The following is a 16,132-nucleotide window of genomic DNA, read 5'->3' on the forward strand; positions in this document are numbered from 1 at the left end:
ACTATAATCACGGAAAACTAGCCAATCTGATCACACGGACCACAGCCTTGTCTATCTCAATGAAACTAAGCCATGCCATGTGGGGCCACCCAAGACGGATGGGTCGTGGTGGAGAGGTCTGACAGAATGTGGTCCACTGGAGAAGGGCATGGCAAACCACTTCAGTATTCTTGCCTGGAGAACCCCATGAACAGTATGAAAAGGCAAAAAGATAGGACACTGAAAGATGAACTCCCCAGGTCAGTAGGTGCCCAGTATGCTACTGGAGATCAGTGTAGAAATAACTCCAGAAAGAATGATGGGATGGAGCCAAAGCAAAAACAATACCCAGCTGTGGATGTGACTGGTGATAGAAGCAAAGTCTGATGCTGTAAAGAGCAATATTGCATAGGAACCTGGAATGTTAGGTCCATGAATCAGGGCAAATTGGAAGTGGTCAAACAGGAGATGGCAAGAGTGAACGTCGACATTCTAGGAATCAGCGAACTAAGATGGACTGGAATGCCTGAATTTAACTCAGATGTCAGACATCAGTACTGTCTTATTCCAGGATATTTTCTTTACTCCAAAAAACGAAACCTGATACCAATCATCAGTCTTCCTTCACTGCCCTCACACCAGCCGCTGGTCAGGGGCGCTCTGCTTTCTGTCCACAGGCTCGCCTATTCTGGTTGTCTCAGATAGAGGGTCCCACACCGCGTGCTCCGTGTTGGCTGGCCTCTGTCACGCTGTGTGTTTTCTGGGTTCATCTTCGCTCCTTCCTGTGGCTGAGTCACAGTCCCCCCGTGCACCGACCCCACTGTGGTTTCCATTCAGCTGCTGGTGGACATGGGCCATTTCCAGCCTTCGCCTGCTGTGAACAGTGCTGCCTGAACACTCCTGTACAAGTTTCCGGGGGCACGTGTTTCATTTCTCTTGGACACGCGACTAGGAGGGAATTGCTGCGTTAGGTGGGAACGTTCTGTTTACCTTTGTGAGGAAGTCCTAGGCTGTTTTCTCCAGCAGCGGCAGCATTGTGTCCGCCCGCTGTGTCTGAGAATTGATGACTTTTGTCCCCAGGGAAGCAGAAGTCAGGCTCAGTCCTTGCACTCTTTCCTCAGTTTTACCCAGAGAACACTCCTGAGCCGTGATGAGCAGGGCAGGCTCCCTGCAGGGAGAGCTGACTGACCAGCAGAGGCCCTGCTCCCAAGCCCGCAGACCACAGAGCCGTGGCAGTTGCCGCTGTGGCCTGGGGAGGAAGCCGGCCCTGATGGCAGATTACGGCCTCGGTCATGGGGCGGGGCCGGCCCAGCTCAGCTCCCCGCCTGCCCCGAGCTCTGGTCAGAGGCGAGCCACGCAGCCACCCTGACCTGCCCTGAAGCCTGTGCCCCTCCACCTGTTCACCCCGCCCCCCACACCCCTCCGCCTGGTCCCTCCACGCCCACCCCCGCCCCCCGCCCCTCTGCCTGGTCCCTACCCCGCAACTCGCGCCCCTCCGCCTGGTCCCCCGCCCCCACTGCGCCCCTCTGCCTGGTCCCCCCTGCGCCCCTCCGCCTGCTCCCCATGCACTCCCCCTTCCTCCAACCCCACCCCCGCGCCCCTCCGCCTGCCCCCTTCCGCGCCCCTCCACCTGTTCACCCCGCCCCTGCACCCCTCCACCTGGCCCCCACGACCTTCCACCTGCCCCCCCTGCAAGCCCCACACACCCCTCCGCCCGCTCCCCCTCCCTCCCCACCCTGGGGTGAGGCGGGGCAGTGCAGGGGCTGCCAGGGCAACCCTGCCTCCAACTGGCTCCCCAGACATGTGCACAAGCGGGTCCACGGTGACCCTCTGCTGAGCACACCCAGCCCCAGGCCTCCCAGGCTTTCTCCTGTAACCTCCCTCCTGGCGTCCCCAACTGGCTGCAGCAAAGCCCAAGCCACATGTTCAGGACTGGACTCCCACTTCCACCCGATTCTGCCTGCTCTTCACCCACCAAGCTACTCGCCCTCCACTCCCTCCCCCAGCCCCACCTAGGGTGAGCCAGCTCCACACCTGCGGGCTCTGCCACCCTTACCAACTTCTCCCTGACAGGAGCCCAGAAGATGACACAGCCCCTCTGCTCTTCTCACCCCACAGGAGCCAAATGAACTGTAAACACTTCTTTGCTGAAAACCATCGTTAGGCTTCCAGTTAAACCAGAATTGAAAAAGACGCATGTACCCCAGTGCTCACTGCAGCACTATTTACCATAGCTAGGACATGGAAGCAACCTAGATGTCCATCAGCAGATGAATGGACAAGGAAGTTGTGGTACATAATTCAATGGAGTGGAAAAGAAAGTGAAAGTGTTAGTTGTCAGTCACGTCCAAATCTTTGCAACCCTTTGGAAGGTAGCCCGCCAGGCTCCTCTGCCCAAGAACACTGGAGTGTGCTGCCATCTCCTTCTCCAGGGGGATCCTCTTGATCCAGGGATTGAACCCACATCTTCTGCATTGCAGGAAGATTCTTTACCACTGTGTCACCAGGGAAGCCCCTAACATGACATTGTTTTAAAATTGCCAATGCTTATAGGAATATTGGAGGGAGTTCGATGTGCCAGAGATCTGATCAACTTTTTAGTAGAAGAGTCTGAAGGATTAAAAAATGCCATTTAGGAAAAAGGGACTGGATAAGAGAAAACAAAACAAAAACAACAAGCCCTCTGAAGCAGAACTAATCATGAGGGGAGTCCTTGCTCTAATTAATCATCATGGAAGAACTTTCTTATGGAAGCACTATACAGGATCTAGGAAAAAAATAATAATATGTGGTAATCAAATGTTTAACACTGCATGTATCTTGAAATCAGTGCATTAACTGTATCCTAAAAGAGCAATAATCCAAATAATACAATGACATCCTTAGTATGTATTTATTAAACTTCCATTTAAAAATAAATTTCCCATATGGGAAATGCAATAAGACTTTTTCTGTGAATGAATGAAATGCTAATTCTATTTCTCGCTTTTGTTCTGTCAACTTTTGCTTCAAGTATTTTTTTTTTTTCCTCTGTGCTGGGTCTTTGCTGCTGCATGGACTTTTCTCCAGCTGCAGTGAGTGAGGGCTACTCCCCAGCTGTGGTGCTTCATTAAGCTGGCTTCTCTGGTTGCGGACCTCGAGATCTAAAGCGTGGGCTCAGCAGTTGTGGTGCTTGGGCTTACTTGCTCCACAGCAGGTGGGATCCTCCCGGATCAGATTTCAAAGCTGTGTCCCCTGCACTGGCAGGTGGATATTTTACCACTGAGGCAGCAGGGAAGCCCTTGCTTCAATATTTTAAAGCTCTCTTATTAGGTACATTCAGATTTAGGGTCGCTGTGACTTCTTGATGAATCAGTCTTTTATCATTATGAAATTGTCTCTTTATTTCTGATGACGCTCTTTTTTTTTTTTGCAGTGCCAGCTTCCCATCTTGGTATTTGATTTTCATTCACCCTATTTGCATTTTGTACTGTCTCTCTTTCCTTGAATTCCTGTGGGTGAATCACAAATTTTTTTAATATCCCATTTCATTGCCTCTGCTGATTTTTTTGTTTGTTTTATTTTGTATTGGTGTATAACCGATGAACTATGTTGTGATAGTTCCAGGTGAACGGCAAAGGGACTCAGCCATATATATACATGCATCCACTCTCCCCCAAACTCCCCTCTCATCCAGGCTGCCACACAACATTGAGCAGAGCTCCCTGTGCTATACAAGAGGTCCTTGTTGGTTACCCATTTTAAATATGGCAGTGTGTACATGTCCATCCTCAGTTCCCTAATTATCCCTACCCCTAGCAACCATAAATTCATGCTCTAAGTCTGTGAGTCTCTTTCTGTTTTGTAAGTTCATTTGTGTATCATTTCTTTTTAGATTCCACATATAATGGAATGTCATACAATATTTCTCCTTCTCTGTCTGACTTACTTTACTCAGTATGACAATCTTTAGGTCCGTCCGTGTTGTTGCATATGGCATGATTTCATTCTTTTTAATGGTTGAGTAATATTGAAGAAAGTAGGGAAAACCACTAGACCATTCAGGTATGACCTAAATCAAATCCCTCACGATTATACAGTGGAAGTGAGAAATAGATTTAAGGGACTAGATCTGATAGAGTGCCTGATAAACTATGGACGGAGGTTTGTGACATTGTACAGGAGACAGGGATCAAGACCATCCCCAAGAAAAAGAAATGCAAAAGAGCAAAATGGTTGTCTGAGGAGGCCTTACAAATACCTGTGAAAAGAAGAAAAGCAACAAGCAAAGGAGAAAAGGAAAGCTTTACCCATTTGAATGCAGAGTCCCAAAGAAGAGCAAGGCGAGATAAGAAAGCCTTCCTCAGAGACCAGTGCAAAGAAATAGAGGAAAACAATAGAATGGGAAAGACTAGAGATCTCTTTAAGAAAATTAGAGATATCAAGGGAACATTTCATGCAAAGATGGGCACAATAAAGGACAGAAATGGTATGGACCTAACAGAAGCAGAAGATATTAAGAAGAGGTGGCAAGAATACACAGAAGAACTATACAAAAAAGATCTTCATGACCCAGATAATCACAATGGTGAGATCACTCACCTAGAGCCAGATATCCTGGAATGCAAAGTCAAGTGGACCTTAGGAAGCATCACTAAAAACAAAGCTAGTGGAGGTGATAGAATTCCAGTTGAGCTATTTCAAATCCTCAAAGATGATGCTGTGAAAGTGCTGCACTCAATATGCTGGCAAATTTGGAAAACCCAGCAGTGGCCACAGGACTGGAAAAGGTCAGTTTTCATTCCAATCCCAAAGAAAGGCAATGCCAAAGAATGCTCAAACTACCGCACAATTGCACTCATCTCACATGCTTTCCCTTTTCACTTTCATGCATTGGAGAAGGAAATGGCACCCCACTCCAGTGTCCTTGCCTGGAGAATCCCAGGGACGGCGGAGCCTGATGGGCTGCCGTCTATGGGGTTGCACAGAGTTGGACACGACTAAGGCGACTTAGCAGCAGCAGCAGCAGCACACGCTAGTAAAATAAAACTCAAAATTCTCCAAGCCAGGCTTCAACAATACATGAACCGTGAACTTCCAGATGTTCAAGCTGGATTTAGAAAAGGCAGAGAGAGAAACCAGAGAACAAATTGTCAACATCCGTTGGATCATCGAAAAAGCAAGAGTGTTCCAGAAAAACATCTATTTCTGCTTTATTGACTATGCCAAAGCCTTTGACTGTGTGGACCACAACAAACTCTGGGAAATTCTTCAAAAGATGGGAATACCAGACCACCTGACCTCTCTCTTGAGAAACCTGTGTGCAGGTCAGGAAGCAACAGTTAGAACTGGACATGGAACAACAGACTGGTTCCAAATTGGGAAAGGAGTATGTCAAGGCTGTATATCGTTACCCTGCTTATTTAACTTATATGCAGAGTACATCATGAGAAACGCTGGGCTGGAAGAAGCACATGCTGGAATCACGATTGCTGGGAGAAATATCAATAACCTCAGATATGCAGATGACACCACCCTTATGACAGAAAGTGAAGAGGAACTAAAGAGCCTCTTGATGAAAGTGAAAGAGGAGAGTGAAAAAGGTGGCTTCAAACTCAACATTCAGAAAATTAAGGTTATGGCATCCGGTCCCATCACTTCATGGCAAATAAAGATGGGGAAACAGTGACAGACTTTATTTTGGGGGGCTCCAAAATCACTGCAGATGGTGACTGCAGCCATGAAATTAAAAGACGCTTGCTCCTTGGAAGAAAAGTTATGATCAACCTAGACAGCATATTAAAAAGGAGAGACATTACTTTGCCAAGAAATGTCTGTTTAGTCAAGGCTTTGGTTTTTCTAGTAGTCGTGTATAGATGTGAGAGTTGGACTATAAAGAAAGCTGAGTGCTGAAGAATTGATGCTTTTGAACTGTGGTGTTGGAGAAGACTCTTGAGAGTCCCTTGGACTGCAAGGAGATCCAATCAGTCCATCCTAAAGGAAATCAGTCCTGAATATTCATTGCAAGAACTGATGTTGAAGCTGAAACTCCAATACTTTGGCCACCTGATGTGAAGAACTGACTCATTGGAAAAGACTCTGATGCTTAGGAAGATTAAATGCAGGAGGAGAAGGGGACGACAGAGGATGAGATGGTTGGATGGCATCACAGACTCAATGGACATGAGTTTGAGTAAGCTCCAGGAGTTGGTGATGGACAGGGGGCCTGGTGTGCTGCAGTCCATAGGGTCGCAAAGAGTTGGACACGACTGAGCGACTGACCTGAATATTCCATTGTATACAGGTTCCACATCTTTTTTATCCATTCCTCTGTCGATGGACATTTAGATTGCTTCCATGTCTCAGCTATTGTAAATAGTGCTGCTATGAACACTGGGGTACGTGTATCTTTTCCATTATAGTTTTCTCTGGATACGTGCCCAGGAGTGGGATTGCAGGGTCATGTGGTGGCTCTGTTTTTGGTTTTTTAAGGAACCTCCATACTGTTGTCCATAGTGCCTGCACCAGTGTGCATTCCCACCAACAGTGCAGGAGGGCTCCTTTCTCTCTATGCCCTCTCTAGCATTTACTGTTTGCGGACTTTTCATGCTGACCATTCTGGCTGGTGTGAGGTGACACTTCATTGCAGTTTGATTTGTATTTCTCTAATAATAATCAATGTTGAACATCTGTTCACGTGTCTTTTGGCCATCTGTATGTCCTCTTTGGAGAAATGTCTATTTAGGTCTTCTGCCCATTTGTTGATTCAGTTGTTGGTTTTGATGAGCTGTTTGTAAATTCTAAAGACTAGTCCCTTGTCAGTTACATTATTTGGAAATATTTTCTCCCAGTCTATGGGCTGTCTTTTTGTTTTGTTTATTGTTTTCTTTGCTGTGCAAAAGCTTTTGAGCTTAAGTAGGTTCCATTTATTTATTTTTGCTTTTATTCCATTATGGGAGACAGATTGCAAAAGATATTGCTTCTATTTATGTCAGAGAGTGTTCTGCCTATGTTTTTATCTAGGAGTTTTATAGTTTCTGGTCTCACATTTAGGTCTTTAATCCATTTTGAGCTTATTTTTGTGTTTGGTGTTAAAGGATGATCTGATTTCATATTTTTTTACAGGTAGCTGTCCACTTCTCACAGAACTAGAGCAAAAATATCCATTGATTTTTAAAGTTATACTTTTTCTGGTATTGTTTTAGAGGCTGTCCTAGAAATTACAGTATACAGTATATATCTTTAAGTTCATAGTATACCTTTAAATAATATTATAATACTTCAGAACATTGTTAACAACCAGAAAATTGCATAATTTTATATACTCCCTTTCCCACATTTTGTACTTTTAAATGCCTTTCATTTTACTCCTACGCTATAAACTTAAAAAAAAAAAACAACCTTAGTCTTTTCAAGAATTCAAAACTGTATCTCGGGACTTTGCTGGTGGTGAAGTGGATAGGAATCTGCCTGCCAATGCAGGAGACATGGGTTTGATCCTCGGTCTGAGAAGATTCCATATGCCAAGGAAAAACTAAGTCCATGCACCACAACTACTAAGCCTGTGCTCTCGGGCCTGTGAGCCACCGGTGAAGCCTGAGCACCTGCGGCTTCTCCTGTGCTCTGCAGCAAGAGGAGCCTGCACAACCAGAAGCCTGTGCATCACAAGGAAGAGGAGCGCCCACTCTCCACAGCTGGAGAAAGCCCGAGTGCATCAACACAGATCCGGCACAGCCAGAGACAAACAAGCAGATAAATAGTTTAAAACCACTTATAAACTGTATATTGTTATTGCTGTTCAGTCGCTTATTCGTGTCTGACTCTTTGCAACCTCATGGACTGTAGCCCGCCAGGTTCCTCTGTCCATGGGATTTCCCAGGCAAGAATACCGGAGTGGGTATCCATTACCTTCTCCAGGTAATCTTCCTGACCCAGGGATCGCACTCACATCTCCTGCATTACAGGCCGATTCTTTACCACTGAGCCATCAGGGTAGTCCCCTATATATACATAATAAACTATGTAAAATAAAGATTAAAATGTTTTTTATATTTACCTTGATATTCACCCATTCTGATGCCCTTTATTCCTTCCTGAAGATCCAGAGTTTCATGAGGTATCATTTCTCTGATCCCAAAGAACTTCTTATAGTATTTCTCATAGAGCAGGTCTATGACACATATTTTCCAGATTTTGTAAATCTCAGATTATCTCTCTTTTGCCTTAACATTTGGAAGACACTTTTCTGGATCCAGACATCTAGACTGACTTTCTTTCAACATGGCAAGGATATGTGTTCACTGTCTCTGCTCTTTCTATAAAAAGTCAGCCGTAATTCCTTTTCCCTTGGGGGGTTTTCAAGGTGCTTTTTATCTTTGGTTTCCATAAGTTTGCCTTTAATAGGCCTAACGTGCATTTCTGTTTGTTTCCAATATATTGAGGGTTTGTTGAACTTTTTGGATACGTAGATGGATACCTTTACTCAGTTTTGGAAAGCTGTCGCCACTGTACCTTCAGATGTTTCCTCTACCTCATTCTCTCTGTTCTCCTTGTGAGACACCAAATTTATACAGGTTAGAACATTCGATATTGACCCACAGACTCTGGTCAGTGGGTTAGATGTGATATTGAATTTCATCTTTAAGGGAGAAATACCCACGTATTGACAACACAAGCGGTTGCACCTCTGCTGTATAGTAAGGACAGGCTGGCTATGCTCAGAAGCTTACACAAACAAGAGCTTATTTCTTATTCACGCAACATGTCCATCTTGGGTCAGCTGAAGCTATTCAGGAACAGAGTCCAGCCTACATCTGGAACACTGAAGGTTGTCACGGCAGAGAAAGAAGAAAATATGAATAACCATGGTTGGTTCTTCTACCCATCTGTAAAAAATATCATTTCTGTTCACATAACATTGGTAGCAAGTCATATGGCCAAACCTGAGTCAATGGGCAAGGAATTACACTCTTCCTCTAAGGAGAGATCACAAATATGTCTGGATAATAACCTTCCATCACAGTCCACCCTTCTGGTCACACATATTTGCTTTCCTCCCCCTTGACAAGAGTGACAATCCAAAGGCCTCGGTGGCAGGGCATCAGGGTTATGTGTTCATGTCAGGTCTTGGTCTAGAGGCCAAAGAGCTAAGAGGTCGCGTCTGCCTCTCAGTCCATGCGTGTGATGGGCAGTGGTGGGTGGGGCGGGGTCGAGATGGCCGCAGTGGGCGCTCCCGTGTGGGAAGCAGGAGAGCGGGAAGCCTGTGCTGTCACTGGTCCATGGTGCTCTGACCTCTCACTGGGCAGAGGCTGAGAGACCTTCCCGAAAAGGACCCTTGCTCAGCCACCTGTTCGCGATGGCCATTTTCTCCACTCCTGGGAGCTCCTTCCCCACTCTCTTTCTTGGCTCCACGTAAGAGGCACGGAAGGATTTCTTTTCCTTGGAGAAATGAGCACGTTTCCTGGGCTCTTTCTTGGTTATCGAAGGCACTGGAGCCCAGGGTTTGCAGTCAGTCTCTTCCAGTGCAGACTGGAGGCACAGAGCTCGGAAATACAACCAGCTCTATCTGACATCAGTCAGCTCCACGCGCCGACAGACACACCCCCAATCCGCCGAGAGATGCACCCTCTCTCTGGACTTCAGCGCAGGCGCCTGGAGCTTATCAGGAACTGGGAGAAAGCTACCACTAGTCTCTGCAAGTACTTATGGGTATCACCTTAATTCTTTCAGAGATGTTAACAGTAGGCATCAGAGCTAATCTGTGGAAGGCAGTGCTTTGACTGGCCTTTGTCATTTTCAGATCCACGGTTTACTGGTTGGAGGTGAGAATCATTTCTATACTCAGATGTATAAAATTCCCATTTGCTGGAATCTCTTTATTTATTTTCATTCCTACTTGGACACCAGTTAGTTCTTCTCTGAGTGTTCCTTACAGTTCCTTGTCCTGTGCAGACAGCAGCCACCAAAGCACGCTCTAGCATGCTGCTGGCCCAAAACCTCAGCTCATTAGGGTGTGACTTGGTGGTTTAGTCGCTAAGTTGTGTCCAGCTCTTGCGACCCATGGACTGTAGCCTGCCAGGTTCCTCTGTCCATGGGATTTCTCAGGTGAGAATACTGGAGTTGGTTGCCATTGCCTTCTCCAGAGGATCTTCCCAACCCAGGAATCAAACCTGGGTCTGCATCTACTTCACAAGTTATCACAGCTGACAGTTTTACCAACTGTCATACCATGTACCTTGGACTTCCCTTGTGGCTCATTTGGTAAAGAAACTGCCTGCAGTGTGGGAGACCTGGGTTCTATCCCTGGGTTAGGAAGATCCCCTGGAGAAGGGAAAGGCTACCCACTCTAGTATTCTGGCCTGGACAATTCCATGGACTGTACAGTCCATGGGGTCACAGAGAGTCGGACGGGACTGAGCAACTTTCACTTATACCATGTACCAAGTGCCACCCTCCAGCAGATGTCCCCTCACCATGGTCCACCAGGCCCTGGAGCCAGTGCTATGGTTTTAGGAATTCACGCAGCTGCATCTCACTCCTGGCACCCAGTCCTGTAGACTCTATGACAGGCCGAGTTACATTGCCGTATAAGTCACTGCCAGCAGCAAGAGTGCTGAGCTTCTCATCTTCACCTCCTTCCCATCGCAGGGCTGGGCCACCATCTCTAATGCAGGATGGTCGAGCGGCCTCTGTCACTTTTGCCAAAATGGAGAGAAGAGATCGGGGAAACGTGCAGTTGCTGAGAGCCCGAGTGTAGACTGGGCCATGTCCTTCCTGCTTGCTGTCGTTACCGCGGCCGCTGGCGGCTCTGCGGGCGAGTTAGGGAAGGGGGGGGCGGACACCCCGACAGCCGGGCGACGCGCGCGCGCTGGCGGCTCGGCGGCAGAGGTCGCGAGTGGGAGAGGCCCGGCCGACAGGTGGACACGCGGTCACCGACAGGTCGGCGGCAGAGTTAGGGAAGGGGGGGGAGGTAGCCAGAGCAAGTCACACACCCGAGTCTGACAGCTACCGGACAGGGAAGCACCACTGTTCCCCAGAGAAGGGGGGCAGCCCACGGTACTATCCTCCACACTTGCCTATGAGACAATATCTCAGAAATGCACCCAAGAAGAGTCCCAAGAAGAAGAAAAACTAATATATTCTGCAGTGAAAATTATTTTTTAAGTTCAAGTCTGAAAATATTGAGGTGAACACACGGCTGATAAGAAATGGTTTTTATCTGCATTTTGTAAAACTTTTAGGAAACTATCTAATCGGGCACATACGTAGTGATTACTGGGAAGGGCACTGCCTCCGTGCAGAAGGTTGTGTCCTCCAAGAACAGGTGATGAAGCTGGAGCTGGAGGAGGTGGCTCTGAGGCCTGGCCTGGTTCAGACGTGTGCCCAGGGTCAGGCCTGGCTCTCTGGGAATCAAGGCTCTCATCAGTCACATTGTAGCTCCACGGATGATCTCCAAGGCTTCTCCCAAGTCTCCATTTTTATATATAATCTACGTATTTTCAAAGGTTTTTCAAGAAAATTGTTATTCTTTGAAAATGTTATTACATATTTCAGAATACAACACTGAATTGCCTTTTTGCTTTTTGTGTTTCAAACAATAAGCCATTTACATGAAACAAACATTTTTAAGAGTGTGTTTGATCCTGCTGCTGTTTCACCATGTGCTATTCTAGTCCTCTGTTTGGAACATAAAAATCATTTCCAAAGCAACTAATTATAGTATAAGTCACAAGTGTTGGATTACTGCTGCTGGTAGGAAATTAGAAGCAACCATCATGCAAATATTAAAAGCTTCTTATTTTTGAAGTTCTCCCCAAAACTAGTACAACATAAAAAAATGCAGGAAAGACATACACAATATCCAATATAGAAATGAACTTCTCAAGTTGGCTTTGTGAGTGATCAGCTTAGCATGAATCGGAAGAGAATTATTTTCTGTTGGGGACTTTATACTTTCCCTGATATCGGCGAAGCCTGTTTGTGTGGATCTATTTCTGGTTCTGTTTTCTGTTCTGTTGGTCTATGTATCTGTTCCTCTGCCAATACCACACTCTCTTGATTACTGTGTATTAAGTCTTAATATCAGGCAGTGATTCCTCCCACTTTCTTCTTTGTCAAGACTGTTTTCAGTATTCTAGGGCCATGCCTCTTCATTTAAATTTTAGAGTCAGCTTGTCCATGTCTACAAAAGTTGCTTAGGTTTTAATAGGGATTGAATTGAACCTATGGATCATTTTAGGGAGAATTGACATTTAGGGAGAACTGACACATTGCATATTGCAGCCATGAAATTAAAAGATGCTTACTCCTTGGAAGGAAAGTTATGACCAACCTAGACAGCATATTGAAAAGCAGAGACATTACTTTGCCGACAAAGGTCTGTCTAGTCAAGGCTATGGTTTTTCCAGTAGTCATGTATATATGGATGTGAGAGTTGGACTATGAAGAAAGCTGAGTGCCAAAGAATTGATGCTTTTGAACTGTGGTGCTGGAGAAGACTCTTGAGAGTCTCTTGGACTGCAAGGAGATCCACCCAGTCCATCCTAAAGGAGATCAGTCCTGGGTGTTCATTGGAAGGACTGATGTTGAAGCTAAACTCCAATACTTTGGCCACCTGATGCAAAGAGCTGACTCATTGGAAAAGACCCTGATGCTGGGAAGGATTGGGGGCAGGAGGAGAAGGGGACGACAGAGGATGAGATGGTTGGATGGCATCACTGACTCAATGGACATGGGTTTGGGTGGGCTCCAGGAGTTGGTGATGGACAGGGAGGCCTGGTGTGCTGCGGTTCATGGGGTCGCAAAGAGTCGGACATAACTGAGCGACTGAACTGACCTGACATATTTACTGTGTTGCGTCTTCCATCCCGCAAACACAGGATGTCATTCCATTTATCAAATCTTTGATTTCTCTCATCAGCATTTTGTAGTTTTAGACATATAGATCCTATACATATTTTGTTAATTGAATACCTGTGTTCGTGCGTGCTAAGTTGCTTCAGTCATGTCTGATTGTTTGCCACTCTATGGACTGTAGCCCAACAGGCTCCATTGTCCATGGAATTTTCCAGGCAAGAATATTGGAGTGGGTTGCCATTTCCTATTCCAGGGACTCTTCCTGACCCAGGGACTGAAGCCGCATCTCTTATATCTCCTGCATTGGCAGGCGGGTTCTTTACCACTAGCACCACCTGGGAAGGCCAACTGAAATAAGTATTTCATTATCTTTGGGGTGAATGTAAATGGTATTACATTTTTAATTTCAATTTCTTCATGGTTTGTTGTCAGTTTATAGAAATGCAATTGACTTTCGTATATTGGTACTGTGTCTTGCAGCCTTGCTAAACTCACTTACTAGTTCAAGAAGTTGAAAAATATTGTTTTCTTATACATACTCTAAGACTTCCTATATAGACAATCATACCACCTACAAATACAGGTTTATATTTTCCTTTCCAATCTGTATACCATTTATTTCTTTTCCTTGACTCATTCAGTGGCCAGAACTTCCACATTCAATACTAATAAGTTGTTACTGATCTTAAGTGGAAAGCACTCAGCCTTTTACCATATAATATGCTGTTGGCTGTAGTTTGTTTTTTTTTTTAATAGATGTTCTTTATCAAATTGGGGTTGCTCCCCTTTATTTCTAAAATCCTAAGAATTTTTATCATGAATGGGTGTTGGATTTTGTCACATGCTTTGTTTGGGTCAATGTATCTCATCATATTATTTTTATTCTTTAGCTTGATCATATCTTGGACCACACTGATTTATTTTCTAATATTAAACTAGCCTTGCTCATCTGGAATAAATCCCACTTGGACATAGTATATAATTTTTTATGTTGTTGGATTTGGTTTGCTAATATTTTGGGGAGGATTTTTTCCATCTAAATTCAGGAGTGATATTGGTCTGTGTGGAGTTTTATTTTGTTTTTATTCTTTGTCTGGTTTTGGTATCAGGACAATACTAGCTTTGCAAGTATGACTGGGAAGTGTTCCTCTTCTACTTTCTGAAAGGGGTCATATACAACTGGTGTTAATTCTTTCAACATTTGGTAAAATATTCCACGGAAGACATCTGGCCCTGCAGATTTCCTTATCAGGAGATTTTAAATTAAAAGTTCAAGGACCATTCATGTTATCTGTTTCATCAGAGTTGGGTTTTGATAGTTTGTGGTTTTCAAGAAATCGATCCATTTCTTCTGAATTTTTGACCATAAAGTTGTTCATCGTGTTTCCTTATTGTCTTTTTGATGTCTGCAGAATCTGTACTAATACCCTCTGTTCCATTCTGATTTTGATGATTTGTGTCTTCTCTATTTTTATTTTTGTCAGTCTTGCTAGAGTTTGTTAATTTTATTTTTTTGAAGAATCAACTTTTTTCCATTGATTTTTGCTGTTGTTTTCTACTTTTCAATCGCATAGGTTTCTGCCCTTATCTTTACTATTTCCTTCCTTCTTACGCATCTTTTTCAGGTTTCTTGAGACGGAAGGTTAGACTGTTTATCTGAGGTCTCTCCTCATTTCTGATGGAGCGTTTAGCACTGCGCACTTTCCTCTTGGCACTGCTCTAGCTCCATCCTTCGCCTGACGCTTTGACAAGAATGTTTTTCTGTAACACTCGGTCAGCAACAGCCAGAGTCGCTCCTGGCCCACTGAACAAAAAACACCCTTGGTGATCTATGCACAAGCACTCACCTTGAATCACGGACAGATTCTCTCACACACTGTAAGGAGAACTCCAGGGCACCATTCCACCAACACACTCAGATGGCAACGAAGCTCAAACGTGAACCAAACAAGCAAAACACTCTTCCTGCCTAGGTAGAAACACTCTTCTCAGACTTTCCACACCTCTGGAGAGGGGGCAGGGGTATTACTAAATCTATTTCATGCCTTGTAAATTCTATGTTGTCTTATATCCTTACCGGAGAGAAACGGAAATGGAAGAAAGTGTGTCTTCTGGGAAGAAGCACAGAGAAAGCTGGGGTGTGCAAAACACCCGGGTGCGTTTGTGTAAAGGTGCAGTGGAGGGAAAGAGACAATGATAGAGAATAAGAAAAGATGCTCAACATCGGCAGTCATCAAGGATGTGCAAACCAAACTGCAAAGATGCCACCTCACACCCACGGGGATGGTTAGAATCAAAAAGACAGAGATAAACAGTATTGTCAAGAAGGTAGATACACTGGAGACCTCTGCACTGTTTGTGAGGTATAAAATGGTACAGCTATTTTGGAAACTAGTTCAATAATTCCTCAAAAAATTAAATGTAGTTGCTACTGCTGTGATATGAATTGCACATTTTAAAATGGTTGAGATGATAGATTTTGTTATTTTACCACAATTTTAAAAAGTTAAACATAGAATTACCATATGACTCAGAAGTTCTACTCCTAGGATCTATCCAAGAGAAATGCAAACATATTTCTATATAAAGTTTTGTATATGAATGTTCACGGCAGTATTATTCATAATAGTCAAAAGGTGGAAACAACCCAAATATATATCAACTGATAAAGAGATAAATAAATGGAATATGGAATATTATTTGCTTGTTTATACTAATATATATATATATATATAGAATATATATAGAATACATCATTCCATAGAAAGGAATATTATTCACCCACAAAAAAGAATACAGTATTGATACATGCTTCACCATGAATGAACCTTGAAAACATTATGTTCAGTGAAAGAAGATAGTTACAAAAGGCCATACTCTATATGATTCCATTAATGTGAAATGTCCAGAACAGACGGATGTGTAAAGACAGAAAGCAGATGAACGCTCTCCATGGGGGAGGAAGGGTGAGGACTGACAGCTCCTGGGGGTGGGGTTTCTCTTTAAGGAATGGAAATGTTCTGGAATTAGACAGTGATGGTGGTTGCCAAACCTTGTGAATGTACTAAAACCCACTCAACTGTATACTTTAAAAGGGTGAATTTTATGGTATATGAATTATATCACAATTTTTAAAAGAGTACACAGGACACCTAAGGAGAAGGGCCTTTCCCTGGGAGCCCGGGAGGGGAGAAGGCTCCGGGGCTTGGCAGCGCCGGGTCGACCTGGCCTCTGAGAGCCGCTGAGCTGGGGGTGGCAGGAGGGGCGGGCAGGGTCTGAGCCTGCTCTTGCTGACTTTGGACCTCGGGACAACTGCCTC

General features: G+C 44.7%; 1 protein-coding gene across 1 annotated transcript in view; it reads right to left on the reverse strand.

The window, feature by feature from the left end:
* POLN (DNA polymerase nu) overlaps positions 1-16,132 on the reverse strand; it is a 137,625-nt gene that overhangs the window by 43,610 nt on the left and 77,883 nt on the right.

This window comes from Giraffa tippelskirchi, chromosome 1 (genome assembly GCF_054371585.1).
Source record: "Giraffa tippelskirchi isolate mGirTip1 chromosome 1, T2T-mGirTip1v1.2.pri, whole genome shotgun sequence".
Taxonomy (NCBI): Eukaryota; Metazoa; Chordata; class Mammalia; order Artiodactyla; family Giraffidae; genus Giraffa; species Giraffa tippelskirchi.